This window comes from Lissotriton vulgaris, chromosome 12 (assembly GCF_964263255.1).
Source record: "Lissotriton vulgaris chromosome 12, aLisVul1.2, whole genome shotgun sequence".
Lineage (NCBI taxonomy): Eukaryota > Metazoa > Chordata > Amphibia > Caudata > Salamandridae > Lissotriton > Lissotriton vulgaris.
The window spans coordinates 146,215,124-146,242,332 of NC_141700.1; the positions used below are offsets into that span (position 1 = coordinate 146,215,124).

General features: G+C 47.5%; 1 protein-coding gene across 1 annotated transcript in view; it reads right to left on the reverse strand.

Moving 5' to 3' along the window:
- TMEM79 (transmembrane protein 79) overlaps positions 1–26,913 on the reverse strand; it is a 60,778-nt gene extending 33,865 nt beyond the window's left edge. Inside the window, exon 1 of the mRNA XM_086947625.1 lies at positions 26,777–26,913. The gene's annotated coding sequence lies outside the window, so the exon portion shown is untranslated. The remainder of the gene's footprint in view (positions 1–26,776) is intronic.
- Between the last annotated feature and the right edge of the window lie 296 nt (positions 26,914–27,209).

Consider the following 27,209-nt stretch of genomic DNA (forward strand, 5'->3'; position numbering starts at 1 on the left):
CAAGTGGGGCATCCTAAACGCTATCCGCCACCTCCCTTGTACCCTTAATTGCTTGTTGCAAAGTCCCTCTGGCTCATCAGATCGCTAACAGTGGTCAATTCTCCTACCTGAATGTATAAGCTGGAAAAGTGGGTTACCCAATCACTGGCTAAGATGTTAGTTTCAATGGAGCTAAACCCTTCCCTGCTGCCAGAGGACACCAGGTTCCAGAAAGCACAGTGGTCTTACTGCTTAGCGGCAGCTAGGAGGCTCTCCCACCTTCCCCGCTCTTACTCTTTTTTAGCAGTAGAGAGAACCTTGTTCTGGGTGCCCCTTGCTGCCGGGATCAGGGCCTTGACTTGTTTTTTTATCACTTCGACCAACTTGGTCTTCACATCTCTGCAGTATTTATTGTACCGGGTTAGTGGACACTCGCTTGGTCTCAGCAAAAGAAAACAACGTTTTTCAAAAAACCCATTATGAATCTCAGAGATTGGCCCACAGTGATATTATGGTGACCCCTGCCGAAGACAGGGACACCACTCCCTCTATACATTGGCCACCAGACAATAGATCCGACTGAATGTTACTCCATTTGACCCTACGTCTGTTACTGGCAACTCTCAGTCTTCTGCTCAATGGCTCTCCTGCGTTATCAAGTTGGCCTTTAACATTTAAACAAAGCTTGAGAGGGCGGGCATTATGGTCACTATCTTGGCGAGGCATCACTACCATATCCTCCAGGCATGGCCATAGCTTAAAATCCAGCAGGATGTAATCGATTAGGCTAGTGGAGTTTGTGTGATTAAATGTGCGAGACCTTGACTGATTGGAGTTGGTTCTGCCGGTACAGGCTCGTAACTCCTGGTTTAGAGGGAATGTGTTCATTTTTACTGCAGTAGGTGTCCATTTCTTGATGAAAGGAATCTCAAGAACTGTGACTGACCATAAGTCGTCCTCATCTGTTGAGAGGGATGGAATATCATAGCTCAATGGTTCAAGCTGGCAATTAAAGTCACCTCAACAATTCTCCCTGCGTTGGTTGGCAGTGAAGCGCAGCACCCGTTTAGTTGTTCTAATACAACGGGTTCCTTGTTGTACCCAGAAGAACTACAATACACATTATAGACGTAGTAGGTTTCGCCATGGGGAACTGATAGGCATACGGAGAGTAAATCTGGGGAATCCACCTACACACACCACACTGTCGTCCTCGCCCAAATTGTGAGTCCCCCCCCTCCGAAGGCCTACCCTTTCCTGCTGTTACATGTTCCTTTGAGAAGTTGGCATAGCCTGCATGGTACTGGGGTTGCAGAGGCCATGTCTCTTGGAAGAGACAAAAATCTTCTCAAATGTTTTTGTTTATTTATTATTCATTTGCATGCTTTTTTCACACTCTGTTTGTAAAGCGCTCTGATATCCGTAAGGATCTTGTTCGCGCTCTATAAAACTTTCAAAATAAATACACCGGTCCTTTGGTGTGGTGGGGCAGAAAGCCCTGTCAATTTCTGCTATGTTAATTGGCAGATTGATGGCATTACTGTGCCTCCTGGAGTTAAAATCAACTTGTCTAGCACTGTGACCAGTTGTGCAAGTTTTCTGACTCTCATAGTCATCTACCTGCTGCCCTGCCACTGTTGGGTATGCTGTGGGGCAGTCGTTGCTACTATCATGACAAAAGTCAGTGTTCATGGGCCTTTCTTTGTGCCGCCCCTTGCCAAGCGGAACTTACACTCTGCCTTGGTGTGTGGGCCTTGGTCACCCCTAATGTTATTCACATGGGGGGTGGAGTTCCTGGTGAACCGTCTCTCTGTACTAAGACATTCCACAACATTAGGGCCAGGGACTGTCCACTGCCTCCCCACAGAGCGACTGTCTACCCCTGCCAAGCAGTCAAAACGATTGTGTGTCAGTATAAAAAAAAAGGTGTCACCATTTTTTCTCTGGTAGGGGCAGAACATAGTTGATAGAGCTGGTATATATTCCCTTTGCACTGCTGGTAGGTTTTAGGATGTTGTCAAATAGAGGCGGGATAGAAGTCGCCTAGGGGTTGGGGCTCCATATGGGTCCCTACTAGTGGAGTACTGGTGCGGCCAAATAAGACGCTCTGGGCCAAGGATGGAAATTAATAATAATAATCATAATAATAATAGCCATCTCGGTCCACTCTTTCGCACCCAATCAAAGCCACTTTTCTTGTCAACAGCATTATTGGATTGTGTGAGAGGAAATCCTCTGAATCGTAAAAGCCGCCCAAGGCTTTATTTTTGAGCTCATCATATGACTCACGTTGTCCTTCCCGCAAATGGGGGACTCTGATTAGGACAGCTACATATGGGCAAGATGCCGGAGGAAGATCTATCACCGGCAGCTTGGTGTTCCCCCTAGGGTTATGTGATCTAAAGGTACCAGGATGGATCGATCCATCAGCAATATGCTCCTCCTTGCTGCAGCCTGTGCATGAAGAGGAGCTGGAGTTGTTACAGTCTGGACCATGCCGTCTCTGGGCTCGACAAGGGGGTCCCCGGCGGCTCTGACCTTGAGGTGCGATGTAAAGGAGGGCGACCACTGAGCACTCTGTATAGGATACTCCTTATTCCTAGCTCCCTGCACATCTCTAGGCTCCCTAGTCACATTGGAGTTAGTTATATTGAGCGGAGTCTGCCCTGTCTACTGGCAGCCAGGTCCTTCTCTATAGCTGCTAGGCGGGAAAATATTGGGGTTAGATGCTCCACTAGTAGCTCCCCAACCTTCCACAAACAGTCATCCATAAGTTGCCCGAAGCATTAAGGCAAAGCTCCACCTCAAAAGTTTGCAGGGGTGCATGGAGCGACTCTTTCCCATGATACGACCAGGTGGGGCTGTGGAACGAAATGCCTCTTGGTTTCTACGGCGTGCAGGCTGTCTAATTTTCTTGTCTCTCCCTGTGGGTTGGCCAGCGCTATTTGTACATAGCCCAATAGCACTTGCAGATTCAACTTCTCCTGGAGATGGGTATGGTGGCATGGGCGAGGGCTCTAGCACGGAGAGGGAGGGTGTACCTTGTTCAGATCTCAACTCAGCTGCAGTCTCTGGAAGTAGTTCAGTGAGCTCGATCTCTGTGCTAATAACCCTGAATGCTCGGTGTAGCATCCAGTCAATGGATGTAGTCTTGGTCGCAGGCGTATAGGCGGGGTGACTGTCCATAGCTGTCCCCTTACCCATCTTAGCTAATGTAACTTATTTCAGCAGGTCAGCCCCCATCCCACAAAGATATGTACAAATCTAAGGAGAAACGTGGCAGGACCAAGAGGCTACTGAACAAAACCGAAGGTCTTCTCCCCAATGATGCTGTAGCCACTTCGAGCGATCAGGACCACGATGGTCGGGTAAAGGCCCACTCCCCTTGTGGATCTCTAGTACGTTGGATGGTGCATGCCCCAGTAAAATAGTTAATTGCAGTCCAAAAAACAACTGCCTCTTACTGAAGATCGTACCTTGTAAGTACCAATAATTCCTTCAAATACCAGAAAGTAGTCAGGGTTTCTCTCTGGCTTAGGGAGGGGCAGATATTGTAGACAATGGAGCAGCCCCTGATTGATATAGATAGTATAAAAGGACCTGTCCCACCATAGGTATACTGTAGGAATGGCAGGCCCAGTGGCTAAGCGAGTGCTGTAAAGCCAATGGGGGGTTTGCCAGGGATGTGATGGAAGAAATAACAGTACCTTTGCACAAGGAGGATCCGGTTATGTCCAACCGCTGAGCCAAGGAGGGTGGCCCTGCCATGCCATGCCATGCCTCTTCTTGGCGCAGGACAGGCCCGCCCAGACATGGCCTGCACACGTTCCACGATGTGGGACTCCAAACGCCCTTATAAGCACTGGTGAACGGTGCGGGCAATCATGCAGGACTCCTCCTCCTTGCCCTGTTGTGTCTTGGGATAGATAGTCCCCTCTTGTGAGCAAATTTTGCGGCCCCTGCGCCACAGGATTCCAAATATGCATATTTGTGCTAGCAACAGGTGTGGGCAATGATGCAGGGCTCCACCTCCTTGTCCTGTTGTATCTTGGGACAGGTAGTCCCCTCGTGTGGCCAAAGTTAACGGCCAATTCAAGTTCACCACGCAAAAGACTCAAGTTCTTATAGCACAGTTCTGTGTTTTCAGTCTCTTGTTCCACATACAGTTAGGCCTTACTTTTACCTACTATTGGTAAATACAGTTCTGATGGTGCAGGGGAGCATGTTTATTGGCCAAGAAGGAAGGTTGGCATCACATGGGTTTCACTAGACAGTGAAGCCACAATGTTCCTTAAAAAAGTGTCCAGTGGTTCTGGGAGTAAAATTATGGTGTTCAGTACAGTAGCCAAGGAGGAGGTAACTAAAAAAACGCATTGGGCTTCAGACTGGCCACTTGGATTATTTGTTGAGCGCCGACCATGCTGTATGAAGCACCAGTATAATATTAGCGACCATAAATGCATAGGGACTGGGCTCTGTGAAGTTATAAATATTTCCCTTTGGGACCACTGGTCTTCCACCAGCTCTACACACAGACGTCCACACAGCAAGCACTCATAAAATAACCCCAATCTTGAATGAGCCAAATACTACAAGGTTAACTAGAAATGTATGTCGGAAACTTTAATAAAAACAGTCTATATAACAAATATCATTGCAGACTTTCAAATGTTTAAAAATCAATTCAATATCAGAGCTAGACACAAAATTCTTTAAAAATGCATAGCAAATGCACAGAATCAATAATTTAAAAGAGAGAAAACATACAAGAGAATTACATCGGTCATTGATGTGAGCTAGTTTGTAGGAAGAATTTAAAAAAATTACAACAAACAACTCCTTTTCAAACGTGTTCATCTGCTCCTCAAACTTGGCACAAGATGTGGGCGCAAGTTTGAGGAACGGATGAACACATAGGGGCCCATTAGGATGGCGGGCGGATTGCCCCGGCCAGTCTGGCTGTAGCCACCGCTGGCCTGGCGGGAGCAATCCACCCGCCATCCTTGCTCTAAAGCCCCCCGCCATATTAGTATGGCGGGGGTGGGGGGGGGCCGTGGCGGGCGGAAAGACCGTCCACCGCTTTTGACCAGGGCGGAAAATGTATAATGTTGTGGCGGTGTCTAACAAACACCACCAGCCATGTTATGGAGGGCAAAATCGAATGCCTTTCCATGGCGACAATGCCGCCACGGAAAGGCATGCGAGAATCCCTGCGGGCCAGATGCAGGCCCCCTGGGACTCCGGGGGGAGTGGGGGTGCACATGGGGGGTACCTATGGTACCCCCCAGCACTTCCATGCACAGCATGGTAGGCACCGCGCGATGCCTGCCATGCTGTGCATGGAAGTGCACAGCATGCTTTCCTGCCATTGTGGCGGGCGGTGCTGAGTGCACCGCCCACCACAATGGTAGGGATGCAGGTTGCGCCCGCCACTGTGGCGGGTGCATCCTAATGCTGCCAATGGGACCCCCGCCCTTATGGCGGGCGGTCCCTAGTACAGCGAGGATGGCGGGCGAGCAAAGTCCGCCCGCCATCCTAATGGGGGCCATAGTTCTTTCCTAAAACTACCACTTTGACTGCACCAGTGAGCAATGATTAATACATTAAAGTATATATACACACCAGGAGATGACGAGAATGGAAAACACCTTTTGCAAATATTCTTAAAGGCCTCATAAAGATGGCAGTGATATGTGCATGTGCTTCTATTACACAGGGAAAAGGATTCGCCCTTTCGAAGTAAGAAATCGAGGCAAACTAATATCCCATTACAAAAGGATTCTTTTCTGGTCTCTGTAAGTATGTATTAAAACCTACAAAGCCACTGGTCTTCGTCTTAAAAATAAAACACTGAAAACAATGCATTAATGCAATTCCAATTTCTCACCAAATAATTATATTATTCCCTTTTATTATTTGTAGGGGGTCTGAAAATGGATTTTGCGTAATGAAGTCAAATTCCACAACAATTAAGCCAAACTGACATTTAGTGCTATGTCTCACCGCGAAATCGGGTCCATTATGACGGGATCACCCATTTCGTGTTTAAAAAAACATTTTACAAAGAAGCCTAAAAAAAAAAAAAAAAAAAAAAAAGCACCCACAAGTGCTGTGACCAACAGCCGTTCGATTTTTTCAGTCGTTTCCGTCGTTTCCGTGGCGTAATTATGGTAAACAGATAAACGCGAAATTCTTGAAAGTATGCACGCTTATGCCAGTATACAGGGAATTTCGCCAAGGCATAATTTAAAAGCTTTCGTGTTGTGCTTCTTTTGAAAGCGGGTTGGTCTCGGCTTGTTTATATTGTCCCTTACCTGTATTTATTATTCCCTTTTTAAAGCCATCTTTCTTCTGTTAGTTTCTTCGCTCAAACTTCGCTGAAGTGTCCAGGCTCCCTACCTGCTCCATTTTTACGCTTCGAACAACTAATTTCAAGTCCTGCTCCACGACACCGACAAGCCTCGTTTGAATCAATTAGCCACACGCAGTAAAGCGTTATTGCAAGAAAAGGTGGGACCCTGGATTGAAATTCGGGCACCCCACTGATCTTTACCTTGAAGCCTACAGAAACTCAAGAAACTGCCAGATCGAATTAAGTGTCCGACTTCCGGAGGAGTGAGTGGTCTCAAGTACTCCTGCCGGAAAACTTCATGTCATCAGGTTTCAGCATTGGAAGTTCATTTAGTAACAAGGTGCATTCTGGGGTCTGTAGTTCCAGTTTACATCAACTGACAACTTTAGTGTAATGGTTTATACTGCCAACTTGTAGAACAATGTCACAGTGTGAGGAGGGGGCGGGGCCTCGTGCCGAGAAGTACCTAACAGGCACTTTTGCACCCCACCACGCACCAAGCCCCCCTTCGACCCCTCCCCCCAACAAAAATAATATTGCTGAGGCTGGTATCGATGTTCTGGGTGTTTTCACACCCCTTAAGGACATCAGCAGTTAAAAGCCTTTCGAAGACGAGCTGGAAACCACAATTTACAGGGGTTCGGCTCAGAGATCACATGTCACACTGTGGCACCGTGTGAGTTGGCAAGTATGGAAGCTGGAAATTGGAACAGGAGTCCCTGGCGATATGAGTGCCTTCTTTTACTCACATTTGACACACTTTAAAAATTATCTGTATTTGTAATAAAGATAGCCATCTAGCGCGTCCTTGAATGTCGAAAATCAAAGGGCTTTTTTCTTGATTGGTTTTTGTTTGGTGATTACAGTTGGTTGAGGCGGAGGAGCTGAGGGTCGAGTATCGAGTGTTAAGTTGGGCCCTACCAGTTATTCATTAGCTGAGACAGCTTCCCGCTTGTATACCTCTGGACTTCATCATGGAAACAAAACCAATGTGGCAAATGAGGACAAAAAAATAAAATATAAAAATTTTTTTTAAAAAAAATAAAGATAGCCATTTAGCGCGTCCTTTAATGTCGAAAATCAAAGGGCCAGCATCTACAAATTCAAATAATTTCATTAGCGACAGGGCTTTAAGTGGGAAAAAAACTGGGGGTGCTCTAAAAGGGGTGTGATAAATCTCTTAAAGGGGTGTGGCCTATCCAAAAGTGGCGTGGTCTAAATCAAGATAACTAGCATTGTATGCTTAAGAAAATCATGAAGTCGCATCCAGCAAAGGATAATAAAATAGGCAAAAAGCTATCTTTATTAAGTATAAGCCATAAATATACCAAACATGCTATCTAACAAGCATGTCGGTTCAACAGTCAGACCAACTAACTATGCCAATGGCAGATTGAAACGCAAAAACGTCCTAATTACCATCTGGGTTGCAAGGAATGACCGCGTGGGATGGTGCTCCATTAAATGAAAGCATTAAGGAATCTTTGGGAAATATAGAGGGGATCTCTGTCTCAACATAAACCTTGATCTAAGTTCTGCTGAAGTTTGTACAATGCTAAAACCCCTTTTTACTGCAGGAAAATTCGTGAAATCCCAAAAGTCACGTGTTCCAATGTAGACAAACCACAGGCATTAGTAACTGCATTTTTACAAGTACAAGCACGATCTTGGAAAGATAATGTGCACTACAGCTCGCCACCTGACATGGCTCAGGGAGGAAATCAAATTCGAAAAACTACAGGGCAATCTAACTGCCAGTGTAAACACAAATTTTCATTTACTTTCCCCTTGTCAATACTTTGACATCTGTGTACCTCCTTCACGCACAGTTGCAACTGTAATATGTGATCACTGCTCTATGCACTATCAAAGAGGCCAAGGATTGGATGACCATGTATTCTGAACATCATTCTGACACACTGACAGGCACTGTCCGAAACTGAGACGAACAGGCCTTCAGCATCCACTTTAGGGCTCTCAATCAGTGCTCGTTATAAACTCTCGAAGTGACTGTTCAAAATGTGTTCTACACAAGAATGATAAGCTACCCAAAGAAAAAAATAGAAAAACAACGTCCTGAAAATAGCTGACACTCTTGGGGAGTGCAAGATTACGCACACCGTGTAAAATTTGAACAGGAAGTAAACCGGTGACAGGGATTACTTTAACATTTTTTTCACACAAATTGTTCAAAACTCCATCAGTGTTATTTGCCAGAACAGTTAAAGAAATTAATCTAGGGGCAGATAGGGACCCATTTCATGTCCGACTCAGAGGGACCCGACCCACTCAAAGTCCTGGCCACACACCTCCTATGGGGACATTTTCTTATACAATTAACACAAGTGTTCTCACTCGCCAGCGTGAGTAGGTTTGCTAGCATCTGGAATGTTCAAAATGATAGGCCTTTAAGGGGCTTGTGGAAAAAGAGCGTTTTAAGGCTGATCAGTTACTGGAAGCAATGATGTGGATGGCATAAAAGTGGAACCACTTGTCAGAGCGTAGTAAAAACCATAAAAGATGTGAGGCTGTAGCCCCAGAATCTTACAAGTTGAAGGTGAGTTTGCAGAGGGTTGACATCTAGGTCATTTCCGTAGCATGGGCAGCAAAGGAACACCTTGAAGTGTGCCTCAATATTGATTGTTTTTAGGTTTCGACCTGGCGAGGGGCAGTGCCCCTCCCAGTTTGAAAACTTTTGTTTTCAGTAGGGATGTTTGGACAGCCTCTGTTTCCAATTCGCTAGCTCCATAAATGGAGACTAGCCATTGGGAGACAGAGGCTGTCAATCGCGCTCTCTTGAAAACGCGATTCGGGGGAGTTTCTGGTGCTTTTTTTAAGCCCCGCCCCTTTGTCCCGGGCCGCGCTGCGATTGGCTGCCGGCCCGGGACACCCCCCGTGACGTCATTCCCGGGTCGCGCTGTGATTGGCTGCCGGCCCGGGACACCCCCGTGACGTCAGCCAATCACAGCGCGGCCCGGGACCTGACTTGTTTTGTACGTGACCGTCTCAGCCAACTAATCGCTGTACGGGAGAGCGCCGTGAAATACAGTTCCTTGCGTGCTTGAACGCGACCCCAATAACCGCCCCACTGTAATTTACTTCGACCATCCCAAGTTATTTTCCGCTTCGTAGATAGTACTTTCCTGTACTGTTTACCCCTTCTTGTCATCCCACCTTCTTTAACTGGAAAAGAGCCAACCTGGGTGAATATCCGATAGCTGAATCCCAATTGGGATTAATAAAAAGTCGGAACAATAAAATCATTATACAAAGAATCGTTCCTCGAAAATCTGCAAGGCAGTCTAGTGAAAGGTCGTGGTGTCAGAACATGTAAAAAGCTGTTACTTATAAGAATGTAAATCTTAGGACATTTACATTGGTAATCAACACATTGTAAAATGCAGAACATCTACACTAAAAGATGGCTGCCGCGCTTTACGATGGTTACAGCGAAATGTTTCCCAGCAGGCAAAGGTGAAAACGGCAAAGGAGGGGCTGAAGGAAAAATGTACGATGGAATGAGAGTGCTGGACGACGAAAGTGGTAAGAAGAGGTACGGGAGAAGGGGAGGTGCGCTAGAGTTGGGAAAAGTTTAATGCCATGTCAAAGCGGGCAAGCGCATTGCACGTTAGCCGGTGAGGTTGCCTCTGCCCACCGTGAATGGTGATTTGAGGCGAACGGGGCTGGTGCAAGGATACTTCACCGCCCCATTATTAAAGCTACAAAATAAAAGGGACATAATAGGTGAAAGCATAAAGGAGGAACGCACTAGGGTTGTCGGGGGAGGGGGTGTTCACTTTCTTAACATACACACAAGGAAATGCACAGCGACCGGAGTTATAGCGTAGAACGAAAAAAGTAAAATCCAATCCCAAAAATATAAGCAGCAGTGATATAGATGCAAAAATGTAATTTGTTTATCACAACTATTTCTTAACATGTATGGAAATGTATGATAGACATGAACAGTGATCAACTTAGTGACTACTTTTTATTACTTGTATGTTTTCGATTTAAATGTTTGTGTGCAGCCGTGATCCCCTTGACGCAGAAACATTTCTGTTTTCCAAACTTGCTGATTCACATCACAACTATCAGAATGTTCTTTATATAGTTGAATTTCAACTCCAGCACTTCAGCTCTCTTGCGCATTTTAATACTACATTATACTGAGTGGCTTTTATGGGATTTTCCCTAAGTTTGACAGTAGGGGACGGGTTGCGTTCTTTTGCATCAGTGTCGCTTTGTGTAATTGACACTGACGTCGAGCTCCCATACTCGTGAAAACCAAAGTCTGTGGAAATGTGTCCTCCTTTCTTGACCTTTGACTCTTTCTCTTCCTTCCTTTCTAAATTCTTTATTTCCCCTTTCTGTTTCTCCTTTCCCCTTCCTGTTTCTCCTTTCCCCTTCCTTCCCTTTCTCTCTTCCCTTCCTCTTTAACACCCTCTTTACTCCTCCCCCTTCCCTCTCCTCCCTCTTTCCTCCTCTTTTACCCTTCTTATACTAGTGGGATGAAAAAGTGGATTGGATCTCTAAAAAGGTGGTGCCGGGCGTCTCTCTTTAGACTTTTTTTTGTGGTTTCAATAGCGTGTCATTCACCCAACTGGTATTTTTGGTACCCCTCTGAGCATTTTGTTACTGCACCAGATGTATAGCACAATAACTGACATAAATCTAAAACCTGCCAGGACTATTGTCTTTGTCAGTGGCTGTAGCGGTCTACAATAAATTAGAAACAATTATTTTCTTGCAAAATAATATCGAAAATGTTTCAATTCTGAAATTGAAACTGAGTGAAACATTACCTAGGCCTGTTGAAGGGGTTGTGCTCTTCAGAGAGTCTCAAATCACTGACATGTTTTTGTTTAAACTGTATTTGTTGATTTTTTTTCAAGCATTGGCACTGCAACATTTCCAAATGTACATTGTCAGCCCAGATGTTGGTGGTGGTACACATTGTGGGAGCTTGCCATCGATTCATTTATACATCTCTGCTTGTCCGTTCAGAGCTTTATAATCATAGCTTGTAAACAAGTTGTCATAACCTTGATAAGTATTGCACCTTCGTGCTTCTAGATAGTTCTCATTTGCTATTCGTCCTTCTTTCCTTCCACCTCCCTTAGACTCTAGTACAACGCCGAATACTACCAGTGTTGCTAATAAGGGGACATAGACGATGTGCTGATGAAGCAGGGTAATTCACCCTTGGGCCCTTATACCCTTCCTGCCTTGGCCACATAGCGGTCTAAACCCTCGGCTCCTCCCCAGTCTCTTTATTCAGGAAGGCTGTCAATACTTCCAACTAGAGTTCAGCAATGGTCTTTTTGCGGAATCCCCTTTGCCCCTTCTCAGAGCTGCCCCTACCACAACAGCCCGGTTTTCCATGTCCTCAGTCGACTTCCAATGTAATGCTATATCCCTCCAGGCTACAGCATGGGCCAAGATTGTATTTCTCACATTCTTTTGCTTTTTCTGGCCGGTGCACACATAAGCCATCAGACATATTTCCACTTGGAGTACATTTTATCTGTTGAGTGTTCACTCTACCTCCTCTACCACTTAGAACCCAAATCTCTCTATCATTGGGCAGGTTCACACGAGAGGCACAAAATCGCCATCTAACTGCACAGCGGGACATCGTATCCGCTTGTTTAATTATATTCAATCTGAGGGGGGAGGTATGCTATGAGTAAATAATTAAACTGCGTATACTTGTATCTGGTGTTCCGATGGACCTTGTGTACTTGTTCTAAAGTTTGTTACCAGTTTTTTTTTACCTGGAATTCCCTTTTGAGCTGTCGCTCCCATCTTTCGCGGAGGATTGTCAGTTCAAGGAGAGCCACAAACACAGCCATTTTGTAAAGCAAATATATGAATCTACTTCACACTCCAAAAGTGAGCAGTGTCTGTAATAAATCATCCGTCTGTGGTTCAGAAGGGGGACATCCGCACATCTGAGATATCGTTCTCCTTAGCATAAGTCAGAATTGCGTTTGGGGTAAGCCATCCTCCTCCATCATAGTCTCCATATTGTGGAGGCCCCTCCCCCCCCAAAAACGGTCTCCCATAGCATTAATCCCTGCCCACTCCCTCATTCTTTGTTTGGTGAAGAAACCCCTTTAAAGATAGGAAGGCTTTTCAATGGAAGTGAAGGTGCATAAAGCTTTATCAAGCTTATGCTGTCAAGTTTTTAGGTCTTTTTCAAGTACTCGAGCTTGTGCTGGCATCCACATTGCGGGAGCGAGCAGTGGCACGTACGCTAATTGAAAACAGTTGGCCCGTGTGCTGCTGCTCGCTCCCGCAATGTGGATGTGTGGGGAGGAAGAGGAACAGGGGAACCCAACTGCCGTGGCAAGGACCCGGACTTCCTGGTTGCCGTCACAGACGAACCCGGAAGCATGCCACAGCGCTCTAGCCTTCGGCTGGCCGAAGGGGGAGGAGTTGCGTCATCGGGCGGAAGTGGATGGAGTGAAGGCGGGGATAAGAGGCATAGGAGGAGAACGGACGGTGTGCGGTGACAGCGGGGAGAAAGCAGAGCACCCGGAGAAGGAGGACCAAAGAGTGGAGAGCGTGAGGAGATCGGAGGAGGAGGAAGACCAAAGAGTGGAGAGCGTGAGGAGATCGGAGGAGGAGGAAGACCGAAGAGTGGAGAGCGTGAGGAGATCGGAGGAGGAGGAGGACCAAAGAGTGGAGAGCGTGAGGAGATCGGAGGAGGAGGAGGACCAAAGAGTGGAGAGCGTGAGGAGATCGGAGGAGGAGGAAGACCGAAGAGTGGAGAGCGTGAGGAGATCGGAGGAGGAGGAAGACCGAAGAGTGGAGAGCGTGAGGAGATCGGAGGAGGAGGAAGACCGAAGAGTGGAGAGCGTGAGGAGATCGGAGGAGGTGGAAGACCGAAGAGTGGAGAGCGTGAGGAGATCAGAGGAGGAGGAAGACTGGAGAGCGGAGGTGGACCGAAGAGCAGAGTGCGGAGAGAACAACGTGGAGAGGCGGCGAGGCGTCCGGTGTACTGCTTCCATACCCGTTGGGCTGAAGGAGGGAGAAGACGCCCCGGGTCCCTACGCTGCGGTCCGAGAGGCGGGCCGTAGCCAGAGGCAAGTACCGTTGCAAGGGGCATTCTGGTGGGGCGTGTGGGGAGGGGGTAGGTAGAGAACCAGAGGGAGGAGGGAGGTCGGGCACACACACACACAGGAAGGTGAAACCCACAAAAAAGCCCTGCACCCCTGAGATCCCCTTTTTATTTCGTTTTCCCACACAACTTGTTGACGGTATTACAAACAGTCCAGGACAGTTTATAACCCAGGTTTTCTTCTCCCTTCCGAGGCCCAGAGACCCCGGGGACGCCAGAAGAAGCCAGACGGAGTATCAAGAAGCCTGTATTCCCGAAAACACAGATTCAATCATAGACTGTAACATAATAAACATCCCTAAGTGTACATTAGCGTGGTCTTGTTACATCCCCTTCGTGCCCCTGACAGGATGCAAGCACAAGTGCTTGAAAAGAGCTGTTAGCATCTTGTGATGAGGGCTCTCAACTCCTCCCCTAGCTCTGGGATCGCTGCAAGGCACAGAGGGCTTGAACGTGTGACTAGGGCTGTCGACTCCTCCTCTTCCACTGGGATTGCTGCAATGCCCTTAGGGCTTGATCGTTGATGACGGCTATCGACTCCTCCCCTAGCTCCGGGATCGCTTCAAGCTTCTTAGAGCTTGTTATTTAATTGTTTGTCTTCCCCGGCCCGGTGCATACGCCCCCTGTGCTGTGTGCGGAGCTCAGCGTTTCAAGAAAACCAGTGCTGGCGTTCATGCAGGGCAGTGGATTATGGGCTCATTGCCTTGATGTGGAGTTGCACACATTGTGTAAGACAGGACACAGTTTAACTCCTGATGCTGTAATCTAGGACTGCGATTGAAGCTATTTCCGGTGCCTGGAATTTTCGGTGCACCTTGCTGGTGTGCAGCTTTAAATAATTCCTGAGACATTTCCATTTTTGTCTGACCTGTTGCCAAGTGGTGTGAAAGGTTTATACAAGGCCTGCCTGTGAGCCAGGGTGCTGTAGTTGGAAAGGAGGGGTGCATTTACCATGCTGCTTCCTGCTAGTATCCGGCCCAGTTTGATTCTCTGATGGACCTCAGCATCAAGAGGCCGTACCAGAAACATACAGTGTGCTAAATTAGGAAATATACTGAATTCGAAAATATACCAGCCTCCATGAACAAAACATTAAGAATATGCTTTTTAGGTTTCGCCTGGCCGTAGCACTGCGCAGCAGTGCTCGCGCAGGCGAAATCTTTTGATGTACAGTGTGGGGCTTTGTCCCGCCTCTCTCTTCCATTGGCTAGCTCCATAAATGGAGGCTAGCCATTGGAAGAGATTGGTTGTCAATGACTCTCTCCCCGTCAAGACGCGATTCGGGGGCGCCCTCTCCTCTTCCCATTGGCTGGAATTTTACCTTCCAGCCAATGGGAAGGGAAGAGCACAAAAAACATGACAACACTCCCCCGAATCCCAAAATGATCTTGTTTTTTCTTTCGAAGGCTCTTTCCGTGTGTTTGTTTTTGTATCCCTTCAAAGAAGTTTCCCTTTCGTTTTGTCAATTGTGTGGTGAAGTCCTGGCAGTGCTCGAGTGATTATGGGCAGTTGTGTTATTTTCGCTATTCGTATGTCTTATTGTAAGCGTTTTATCTTGTCCGCAAGATGTGAGGAAAGTCTTGTGAATGCGCAGTCGATTGAGTTTCTCCGTTAAGAAATGACGGCTTTTTTTGTTCGTGTTTACCCCCCTGTGACGTCGTTGGTCAATGGCCAATGATTAAAGACTTTTTTTTTTGGTAAGCCAAAGTCGTGTGTGTTTTTTCTTTAGTGCGTTGTGATTGGTGTAGTATGCGATCCTGCCCCCTGTGTGGCGTCATTTGAAACTCCTCGTCGATGGAAGGCCCGCCCGGTTTTTAATGCGAAGGCGTCAATGTTGTTGCTTGTTCTAAATTGAAAGAAGCCTCTAAGGAGCTCTCGGGCGAGGCCACCTCCATGTGGGGATGTAACGAAAGGGGCGTTTTCATAAGAAATTGTGATACTCAGGTGAAGTATGTCCAGGCTCGCTTTCCGTCCTCCTCGAGCAGAGAGAGGATATGAGAGAGAGGGGAATGCCAACCCCCGGCTGCACTTGCACGCTTCTCCCAGAGGCAGCGCCTGCGCCTTCTCTTTGCAGGCATCACAGGTCCGCTGCGTCCCAAGAAGAATTTCCACAGATGTCTCTTTACTGCTCATGCAGACATCGCCCAGTCTGCATCTGCACACATTCCAGCCCCGGGGGCATGGGCACACATCTCTTCAATTCTCTTGTTATGCCCATAACCCCCTTCCCCTCACCCCGATTAACATTTTGCGCGTAAATTGCATCTGCACGAGCGCTGTCCCCCAAGGTTGCATAGACGCAGGCCTCCCGCAGTGTGCACATTCATAGATCACAGGACTCGATCCTGTTGCACAAAAGCCCAGATCTCACCCAAGCTGCACAAGCACGCGTATCTCCCCCGGGTGTGGGAGCGGAGGGGGGCTGCACATGACATACCACCTCTCCTCCCCCTCCCCTCCGGTGCTGTCAGGAAGCAGATGTCTTTGAGAGCTGGCCCTCTCTCCCCTCCCTCCCATCAGTTTGCCGCATGAGGTGTCGTTCTCCATGGCAACCTCTTCCTTCCACCCCCCGTGAAAGCATTAAAAGCCTCTCCTCTGCCTCCCCAGCAACAGCAGCCGTGGTCCAGAGGAGACAACTCCCCTCCTGGCACCCACAGGTAGCTGACCGTGCAGCGCCTTCAAAGACTGTTTTTAATCAGAGGCCTCCCTCGGATCTACCCCTCCAGCTCGCGGCCTGGGCGGAGGGCCTCCCCTGCACCGCATCCGGGCTCAGCGCACCATCAAGGGCAAGAGTGGTGGAAATATCAACCCAGGGACACGGAAAGCAAGCCGCGAGACAGATAGAACCTAGACAGAAAACACAGTCCCAAACCAGCAGCAACCCCACCCTAATTTCGGAAATGTAATACTAATTATTTGGTTTTTTTTGTTCAGCGCTTTAATACTGCATGCCTGCTAATGCCAGATGCTGCTATAACTGACGATGGAAGACTGAGTCAATCAATTGGTAGATTTGTAGAGTGCTACTTGTCACCCGTGAGGGTATCCAGGCGCTGGCAGGGTCCAGTTGGTTAGCCGAATGGCCATGTCTTTAGGGACTTTCGGAACTCTGGAAGAGATGGGATGTCTGCAGATGAAAGGGTAGCTCATTTTGTCTTCGCTGCTAGGTAGGAGAAGCAGCAACCTCTGCTACATAGGATGCAGGGTGAGGATCAGAGAAAGGGACATGGAGTGGAGGAACTCTGGTGGGCTGATGTAAGTTCAGGTGGTGGTTGGATTCAACAGTGCCTGGATTTAAACTTGTGGCTTGCAGATTATCACATAGGTCAGCAACAGCCGTTTAACTCACTGAACCACCCCATTCCGAACCACAAATGTCCCGGAGAACAGAGGTAAGCATTGCAGGAAAAACACGTAGTGTGGCAGCCAAAGCCTTACTCGAATAGAGGCTGCTACAGAACACATCTAACCCATGGGCTCTGGGTGTGTGTGTGTGGCTCTGGGTGTGTGTGTGTGTGGCTCTGGGTGGGTGGGTGTGTGTGTGGCTCTGGGTGTGACTGTGTGTGTGACTCTGTGTGTGTGACTCTGTGTGTGTTTGTGTGTGGCGCTCTGGGTGTGTGGGTGTGGCGCTCTGGGTGTGTGTGTGTGGCGCTCTGGGTGTGTGTGTGTGGCGCTCTGGGTGTGTGTGTGTGGCGCTCTGGGTGTGTGTGTGTGGCGCTCTGGGTGTGTGTGTGTGGCGCTCTGGGTGTGTGTGTGTGGCGCTCTGGGTGTGTGTGTGTGGCGCTCTGGGTGTGTGTGTGTGGCGCTCTGGGTGTGTGTGTGTGGCGCTCTGGGTGTGTGTGTGTGGCGCTCTGGGTGTGTGTGTGTGGCGCTCTGGGTGTGTGTGTGTGGCTCTGGGTGTGTGTGTGGCTCTGGGTGTGTGTGGCTCTGGGTGTGTGTGTGGCTCTGGGTGTGTGTGTGGCTCTGGGTGTGTGTGTGGCTCTGGGTGTGTGTGTGGCTCTGGGAGTGTGTGTGGCTCTGGGAGTGTGTGTGGCTCTGGGTGTGTGTGTGGCTCTGGGTGTGTGTGGCTGGCTCTGGGTGTGTGTGGCTGGCTCTGGGTGTGTGTGTGTGGCTGGCTCTGGGTGTGTGTGTGTGTGTGTGTGTGTGTGGCTGGCTCTGGGTGTGTGTGTGTGGCTGGCTCTGGGTGTGTGTGTGTGTGTGTGGCTGGCTCTGGGTGTGTGTGTGGCTGGCTCTGGGTGTGTGTGTGTGGCTGGCTCTGGGTGTGTGTGTGTGTGGCTGGCTCTGGGTGTGTGTGTGTGGCTGGCTCTGGGTGTGTGTGTGTGGCGCTCTGGGTGTGTGTGTGTGGCGCTCTGGGTGTGTGTGTGTGGCGCTCTGGGTGTGTGTGTGTGGCGCTCTGGGTGTGTGTGTGTGGCTCTGGGTGTGTGTGTGGCTCTGGGTGTGTGTGGCTCTGGGTGTGTGTGTGGCTCTGGGTGTGTGTGTGGCTCTGGGTGTGTGTGTGGCTCTGGGTGTGTGTGTGGCTCTGGGTGTGTGTGTGGCTCTGGGAGTGTGTGTGGCTCTGGGTGTGTGTGTGGCTCTGGGTGTGTGTGTGGCTCTGGGTGTGTGTGGCTGGCTCTGGGTGTGTGTGGCTGGCTCTGGGTGTGTGTGTGTGGCTGGCTCTGGGTGTGTGTGTGTGTGTGTGTGTGTGTGGCTGGCTCTGGGTGTGTGTGTGTGGCTGGCTCTGGGTGTGTGTGTGTGTGGCTGGCTCTGGGTGTGTGTGTGTGTGGCTGGCTCTGGGTGTGTGTGTGGCTGGCTCTGGGTGTGTGTGTGTGGCTGGCTCTGGGTGTGTGTGTGTGTGGCTGGCTCTGGGTGTGTGTGTGTGGCTGGCTCTGGGTGCGTGTGTGTGGCTGGCTCTGGGTGTGTGTGTGTGTGTGTGGCTGGCTCTGGGTGTGTGTGTGTGGCTGGCTCTGGGTGTGTGTGTGTGTGTGTGTGGCTGGCTCTGGGTGTGGGTGTGTGTGTGGCTGGCTCTGGGTGTGTGTGTGTGGCTGGCTCTGGGTGTGTGTGTGGCTGGCTCTGGATGTGTGTGTGTGTGTGTGGCTGGCTCTGGGTGTGTGTGTGTGTGTGTGGCTGGCTCTGGGTGTGTGTGTGTGGCAGTAATTGCTGTCTGCTGAGCTCGTCCGTAGGGTACAATAGGTCTCACATTTGCGAGAGATTAAGCTAATGGCAATGTAAATGACAATGCCATTTATTTATCTGTTTTCAAAACCAACACATAAATACAAATTTTGTCATTTACAATGCCAATAGCTCTAACTTTTCCAAAGGCGAAACCATTGCATTGTAAATGCTTGTTTTTCTTATTTGCCTATTTGATTTATGTCGTCAAGAAAAGCTCAACAGAAAAAGAACATTACTCAAATGGTAGACAAACGGATAAGGGGAGTACCCTACAAAGCAGGGCCAGTGTCAGTGAGGTGGACGATAGATTCAGGAGACTCAGCGATGCTGGTGCTCCTGGATCTGACGGCTGCTTTTTGATACGGTTGACCACGCTAAACTGCTGTCACGACTGGCGGAGATAGGCATCCAGGAGCAGGCACTGGGGTGGATACAGTCGTATCTGACCCAGGAACACAGAAGGTGGCGCTAGGAACCGTTTCTTCAACACCTAAGGCCCTCAGCTGCGGCGTCCCTCAGGGATCGGCTCTTAGCCCACTTTTATTCAATATTTACCTGGCTCCACTCTTCACGCTGATTGCCAACTGGGGGATCAAGGCAATTTCATACGCCGACGACACCCAACTGGTGTTTCCGGTTTCGGAAGTGTCGGAGGCGTCCTTTTTGAGCTTCAAGGGCTGTCTCCAAGATGTGGCTTGCTGGATGAACACAAATAAACTAAAACTTAACGCTAACAAGACGAAAGTGATCTTTTTCGGCAAAGGCCCCCCTCCTCCATCTGATCTTTGGTGGCCGGCAGAGATGGGACAAGTCCCCTCGCCTAGCCATTCGGCTAAAAACTTGGGGATGCGGTGGGATGACAATTTGTCCTTTGCATCGCACATCCAGCAAATAGTTGGCTGCTGTCTGTTTTAGCTGAGGAATCTCCGAAAGATTCTGCGACTCTTACCAGCAAGCTGCCGCAAAACAGTAATCCATGCCACAGTGACATCTAGACTGGATTACGCTAACGGCCTGTATCTGGGCTTACCAAAGTACCTTATACAGCGACTGCAACTGGTCCAAAATGGGGCTGCAAGACTATTAATGCAGATCCCTTTCAAGCACTCGGTCTCTCTGCATCTTCTCTCACTTCATTGGTTACCAGTAGCAAGTAGAACAACATTTAAGGCACTTACACTGACCTTCAGATCTCTGCATGGCACCTGCCCAAACTATCTGAAAGCCCGACTGCCAAGATACACCCAAGCTCGCTCCCTCCGATCCAACAACCGTGTTCAGATTGCAGTTCCTAGAGCAAAAAGAACCCAGCTGGGAGGACGGACTTTTTCGGCCAATGTGGCGACACTTTGGAACACCCTGCCCCCAGCTCTTTAGCAGGCCCCCTCCGAGTTATGCTTCAAGCGTATGCTGAAAACCTGGCTTTTCGCCCAACCGCGCTAGACGCCAACACCCCTAGTCCTCATGGTCAAAATATCTTGTTCTTGTAGCGCCGGGACACCTCCTCGCGAGGTAGCTTTTCACGCTTTATAAAATTCCGTATTATAATCTGTGCCCTCTAAGCAAGATAACAATGATGGACGATCGTAATCAAACTTTGGGGATAACCCAATGCACTTACCGATCAAGGATGGGGCTCCACAGGTATAAAATGCTAAAACGAATTTCCCCGACCTCTTAAATTCAAAACACGGCGTCCAATTCATTAAATGAAGGTCGTGTAGGTCATGCTGGGGCAGGCTGCCTGGGGTCCTCTGCCTCTTCATTTTTTCATCATCCTACGCTGGCTCCACGACCACGTTGCTCCTGCGCTGGAAAGAGAGAAGGGAAATCCGGAGAGAAAATGGCTCTCTTAAAGGATTTCCCTTTCTCCAACAAAGCTCACCTGGCATGCCGTCGTGGTCATGCCGTGACCTCCACTACTCAGTGAGGAAACTGAGCTCTCACTTCAGTAGAAAACATCGCAGCAAGCAATCGCCAGGGCTTTAAATGGGCCAGTCCTGAGCACCTGCAGTTTTATTTTGGGACCCTCGAAAAGAGACTAAAGAACAAACGAAAAAAAAAAGAAAAAAAAAAAAAAAGAAAGGACCACGTTTGCCAGCCGCGAAAATAGAGACCCGTTTCGAGGGACCCCCCAAAAAACTGCAGGTGCTCAGACCCGTCCACTTAAAGCCCCGATTACCGAACTAGTTAAAATTGTTTAGAGTACATATATATATTAGCAAGCCCAGTGAGGTGGGCGAAACGCGTCATCCTGCCATACTATCAATAAAGTAATTCAATAGGAAGTGGAGGCCGTGTCCGTCTCCAGTAAAGCAGCGCTGTGGGATTCAAAATGTGTGTGTATGATGTGTGTGTATGATATATATATATATACATACATATATAAATACATACATATACATACACACACACATACACAAATATACATACACACATATAAACATACACATTCATAAAGACACACACATAAATATACACACACACATACATTCTTCCTACAAACGCGTCACTTCCGCTCTAAGGATCGGATGTAATATCCACAACTGCTGTGCTGTTCATAATCGGAATGCTGCTTTCCAGTAAACAGACCACAAAAGACGCCATCACTCTGGGAAACTGAGAACAGCTGAATCTCTAATCTAAACACCAGGTTTGCTAAAACAATAAAACATGTGCAGCTGTACAGTTCGCCGTGAAAGACAGTGGGCGCTTGCACGTGGCTAAGACCCGATAACTCACCTCAGACGCATTAGGACAATCGATTTGCAGAATAAATGAAAAGCGAGCGTCCATGTTTTGTTCCATATATTTCTATGGTAAACGGGGGGCGCGTGAGAGGGGGAGCAGGGAGCGGTAAAGACAACGCGCCCCACACCAGTGCGCGTGGCAGCGAACACAGTGGCAACAGGTTGTGGTGGCAGAAAAACGAGGTGCTGCTTAGGTGAAACGTCCTGACTGTGTTACCCTTGCAGGCACAGTACCGCCCTGAGCGTCTCAGCAGGCCAGAGGCGCCTGGAAGTGCCATACAATTCTGTCAACATTACACGGTACAATTCAAAGTCAGTGTGAGCGCAGACGGCGCCTCCCCCTTTCCCCAAAGTGCCCTTGTCCATTCTTATACATCAAGACCTCTCCGCCAACCCCATTACGTCTATTTTTTTACCAAGACACGTAAATAAAACCAGTTGAAGCGAAGAAAGGTTCTCCATTGTGGCTCCTGGCCTCGCTGTGCATGCGGACAAACGAGTGTGGTGCATCTGTGTGGTCAGCTGGGAATTAACACAATCAGTGTTTTTAACATGACAAAGGCCGGGGCTGCTGGACACCGCTTATCAGTCACCCGTGCACAGAATTACATTTAGGGCAAGGTGCAGGCGGAACTGCCTTTCGTTGTATTTGTCCTTGGCTTCCTCCCACAATGTTGCCAGTTTTAAGGTCTTGCATTAGCCAAGTCCTACTGATTTTACAAAATGAGAAGTATGGCATACTTACTTCAAAGGGCCTAGCCCCGTTCATCTCTTGTTGTCTCGCGCACATCCCTCTTCCGCCCAAACCAACCACACAGCATGGGACACTGGATCAGCCAATGGCTGACTTCACTCTAAGCATTCGGCCCTTTCACAAGGAGCACATCCGCGCACAAAGTAGTTGCCTTCTGTGCTTTGAGACTAAACACAATTTTGATGCAAGCCATATTTCCTATATTGATGAGGACTCAGCAGCTTCCTCAACAGTAACTTTTTTTCAAAAACCATGATAAAGCACTGAAAGTCGAAAGGCTGGCAGACCTATTGGCCTTGCCACTGTTTGTTTTCCTGGCGCAACCAGAGGTGGGCGAACCACTTAAAGGTCGAGCCCAAGGCCCTGAGTCAGATCTATGTCCTCTTGTACCCTCGAGTCTGGCTTTAATACGGATTCTGCTTGCCACCCATGCTCTACCATCATGCGCCAACAAGTTAAAACAAAGCGCAAACCTGTGGAGTTAAAAAGGAGAGAAAGACACTCATCTGATAGATGAATTTCATAATGGGAGGCCAGAAAACTAGGGACTAATCCCGGCTTCCCCACTTAATTTAAATTGTGTGATCCTAGGCAAATATTTTACTTTATAGAGCCTCCTTTTCTTACGTTATCACTTATGAGAATGCCTTCCAATATACAAGTTCAGGGAATGCTCTGTACAAAAACAGTCTGATGCAGACTTCTCCAACGAGTACCTCTTGAGCTACCGGTAGCTCTCAAGCTATCTGCAAGTGGCTCTCCTCTGTGTATGACATTGTTCTGCATTACGTCCATCAAATGTTCTTTTTGCATTTGTCACCCCGAGTGGGCTGGGTATGCTCAGACGTGAGTCCCAGGCTCTCCACACCACTGGAGTCAAGCTATCCTGGCTGAAGACGGCTGATAGCCAGAAACTGGTCCTTGGAAGCTTGTTTCCGGTCCAGGAAAGACATGGCCTGGCAGTTCGGGCTGAACTGTTCCCAGGAGGCACAGGGTCAAGACTGATTTGCATATGGCTGGGTTCAAACTATAATGGCATGGTGAGCAAAAAAAAAAAAAGATGGATTTAGGCCCAGATCTCTGGACTGGGGTGAATGTATGACATTGTTCTGCATTCTGTCCATCAATTGTTGTTTTTGCAGAATTACATTTAGGGCAAGTTGCAGGCAGAACTGCCTTTCGTTTTATTTATCCTTGGCTTCCTCCCACAATGTTGCTAGTTTTAAGATCTGCCCTTAGCCAAGTCCTACTGATTTTACAAAATGAGAAGTATGGCATACTTTCTCCAACGAGTACCTCATGAGCTACCGGTAGCTCTCCAGCTATCTGCAAGTGGCTCTCCTCTGTGCAGGCCAGCCTACTAAATTAGAAGTTTTCGCTTTGTTGAATAATACACCTGGACCAAAATCGAAAGTGTATATTTCAGACGAAAATATGTTTATTATCAGAACTCATGAGCTGGTGTTTGGAGAATTTGGGCTGAATTTCCAAAATATATTTATATTGGATATTTGAGTGATAAATCATGTGGCATGGGGGAGACTTTCTGGAAATGTTAACACCTTGATACCAGAGGCCTTGATGCTATCGCGGTAATGCATAATATCACCCATGTAAAAGCACACTGCACTGGCAAAGCCTCTCACATTACGGTTGGCAACCACGCATGATGAACTGAGGTGAGCATTGCTGGGAGTAATCTTGCATATGGAACCATTAATGTAATTTTGCCATATGTGATCACTATTACAACACTAATAATAATAGTAGCTCTCAATGAGTTTCATTTAACATAGGTAGCTCTAATTACAGCGAGGGTTGGAGATCCCTGATGTATTTGGGTGAAACTCTTCTGTATGTTAAAGAAACACTTTTTTATTGATTTTAAAGGAAGTATAACATTTTCATATGATGTTTATGCATGATTTAGAGGTCAATTCTTTTCAGGGCTCAGCTCATGGACAGGCTAAGACCTGTTCCGGGGCTTTGCAGTGGGGTTGGGACCATGCTGGAAAAGGGGTGGGTTATGGGGTTGTGGCACCCCATGAAAGTTGCAAAAGTTTAGATGGCGAATGAATGAAGAAGTCCTTCAAATATTTTCTTATGGTAGTATTTTTTTGTTATAAAATAAACTCTCAAATATCCTCTAGGCCTTTATTGAGGTGACACTATTGGGCTGCACCCCCACTCTAAAATTCCTCCAAGCACCTTTAGGGCTCTGTCTTGGCTCTCCCTGTTAATTTGTTGGCTCGCTCACCTCCAACTACAACACACAACTCATTTTTTAATGCCTCAGATTGCAATAGTGACCGAAATAAAATCAATTAAGAGAACACAGGAAAAAAACTATTCCTGAACACAAGGGAGTATACTCAGATAAGCAGTGTTGAATTACATACCAAGGTTAATTTCCACTACCGTGCACTCAAGGAAAGAAATCTCTCGAAAACCAAGGAGGGGTCACTGTAGATCCAGTATCACATTCTTTTGAGGGGGGGAAAAAAACACATATTCCACTACATTATTCGCCCTCTGTTTTGTAATGCCTTTGTTAAATTATAAGGATTCAGATTTGAAAATTAAAATATGTGAAGCCAACATAGCCAAACGGGGAGGCCTCCCTGGTGAGCTCATCTGCCCGTCAATGGATTTGAGGCCGGATATACCATCACGGCAGCTAAAGGGCTCCCTGTCGAGTGTGACCACTTAAGGCCGAGCTGCCATTTTAGCCTGCATTCTGGGAAATGTAGTTTTGCCGTTAACTTTGAAAATACAGGCTCACATATCTCTGCATGACAACTGCTGTTGGCTAAAAAGCATGGATTGGCTAAAGGTGGCATATTGTGTGTGGCCACTTGGCAGCTGTTACCCCGAAACCGGTCCTAGGATTGTTTCATGTCCAGGGAACACCCAGCTTGGTAGTTCGGTCTGGACTGTTCCCATGAGGTACAGGGTTAAGACTGATTTGCATACGGCTGGGTCTGAACTTGGGTGGCAGAGAGCTAAAGAATGATGATGGATTCAACCCAGATCTGTGACTGTGGGCGAGTGGCTGACAAGTTTCAGCGCGCCGTCCATCATCTCCTTGTGTTCACTTGGCAGCTAGGTCACAGCAGACAGGCAAAGACCTCCAAACCGGACACAGACCGTAAATCCATTGCAAATGCAAGAACCTCTTGTTTATTTTAAATGTCGCTGCTCTCACAGCCTTGAAGCTTCAATGCACTGTAAATAGTGAAATATTTTCAACTATATTATAATCATTTGGGGCATCAACTCAAAGTGTGCTCAAATACGTTACCAACAGTAACTAGGGTCGTAGCTATCAATGGTGAAGCAGGTGCAGTGACACCAGGGCCCTGGGCTCCGAGGGACACTCCCGACACCGGTTTCTACTGTTGTACTCCCCATGGGGGGAGGGGTGTCCATTTTTAAAGCTTATATTATAGTCCATAGCACCCTTGCTACACCGCATATTGTAAAATGGCCTCTGCAGCAGGAGCATCAACCTTTACTAACAACTAACAACATACAGAGAGGCAACGTCTCATACCTCAAATTGGGATGATTTCTCAATTAATTAGGAGTCAACTTACTTTTCCAGTTAACACACTTGTTGACTGGAAAAGATCAAACATGTCAAAATGTGTACGTTTACAGTAAAGTGGAAAAAAAATATACCAACAGGATCGATACATGTAGGATCTATGACGTGGGGGGGAGGGGCGTGTACAGTTCTACATATCAGTAGCTGAAAAGATAAAGCTGGTGTACGCTAAACGTTCGAAGAAAAACTTTCAGGATTTGCTTTTTAGAACCAGAACTCAAACCGTTGCTTTATGATCCAGATTTAAAACAAGTTCTGAAGAAAAGAAGGAGCAACACTAACCCAAAGGTAAGGAAGCACATAAATCCATTGAAGATTATTTTGGTGAATATCTCTCTCTCACTGGAATTATGTGACGTTTTTCACATAATTATTGATTTGCCGCATTTGCAACATAATTTACCATCTGAAGACTTAAACAAAAAAAGCGTGGCAGCCTATGTCCGGGAAATATAAGGCCCTTCTAAAAAGTTGTCGCATTTCGTTGTTAAACATGTACCAATGAGATGAAATCTCAGCCCAGTGTCAGGTAGCACGAACAAAAATTAAATTAAACAAATTATGCATTAAACAAATTATGCATCAAACAAATTATGCATCAAACAAATTATGCAATGTTACCACAGAATGCCGCATAGATTGCATTTTCTTTCCACATTTTTTAGTTAACGCTGCCGCATAATTCCAGAGGATTATATATATATATATATATATATATATACACACACAATTTAAACCAATAAACGTATCAGGTTTTGAACCCTGATTATAACACTATCTGGTACCTAATTTCCCAAATCGGGCGAAAAAAACACTTTACTAATTAAAAAGAATATTAAAAAAATACGATTTCGACAAGACCGCACCTTACTCCTGGAACTTTCGAAAACACCACATGATAAGAGCTAGTGTGAATGTCTAACTGGGCCAGTAGGGACCCCTGTTAATACCTCACAGGGGCATTTCCAGATCTAGAGTAGATTCGAAGCACTAGCCCCTCTCATGCGGACTAGGCAGAGTGCACGGCCTCTCTCTCCCCTTTTCCTGCCCTTACCTCTCTCCTCTCGCGACGCCTCGCTCTTCCAGACTGTTTTCCTGCTTCCCTTCCCCTTGGCTCCAAACCTGCTGAACCAGAGCAGGTGTGGCAAGCCTTAAAGGCGCAGGCGAAACGGCATCTCTCTCCACTTCCCGTCCTCAGACCCAAAACAAACACATACCAGAGCGCCCGCGGCGCTCCTGCCTCTTAAAGGGGAGGCCTGGCCGTGACCTCACCCCGCTATCAGCAGGGAGCTTCAAGCGTGTCAGCGGCAGGCCTCGGCTGCTTAATATTTAACGGCCAAGCCTCGCCAGAGTGTGGTTTTCATTAGCACAGAAAGTCTGTCTGTGGATTACTTTCAAATAATTAACTTTTTCAAACTTGCGTATCTTTTGTAACTTCGGCGTATCCTGTAGTGTCTACAGGCACTTTATCTGCGCAAATAAAATTA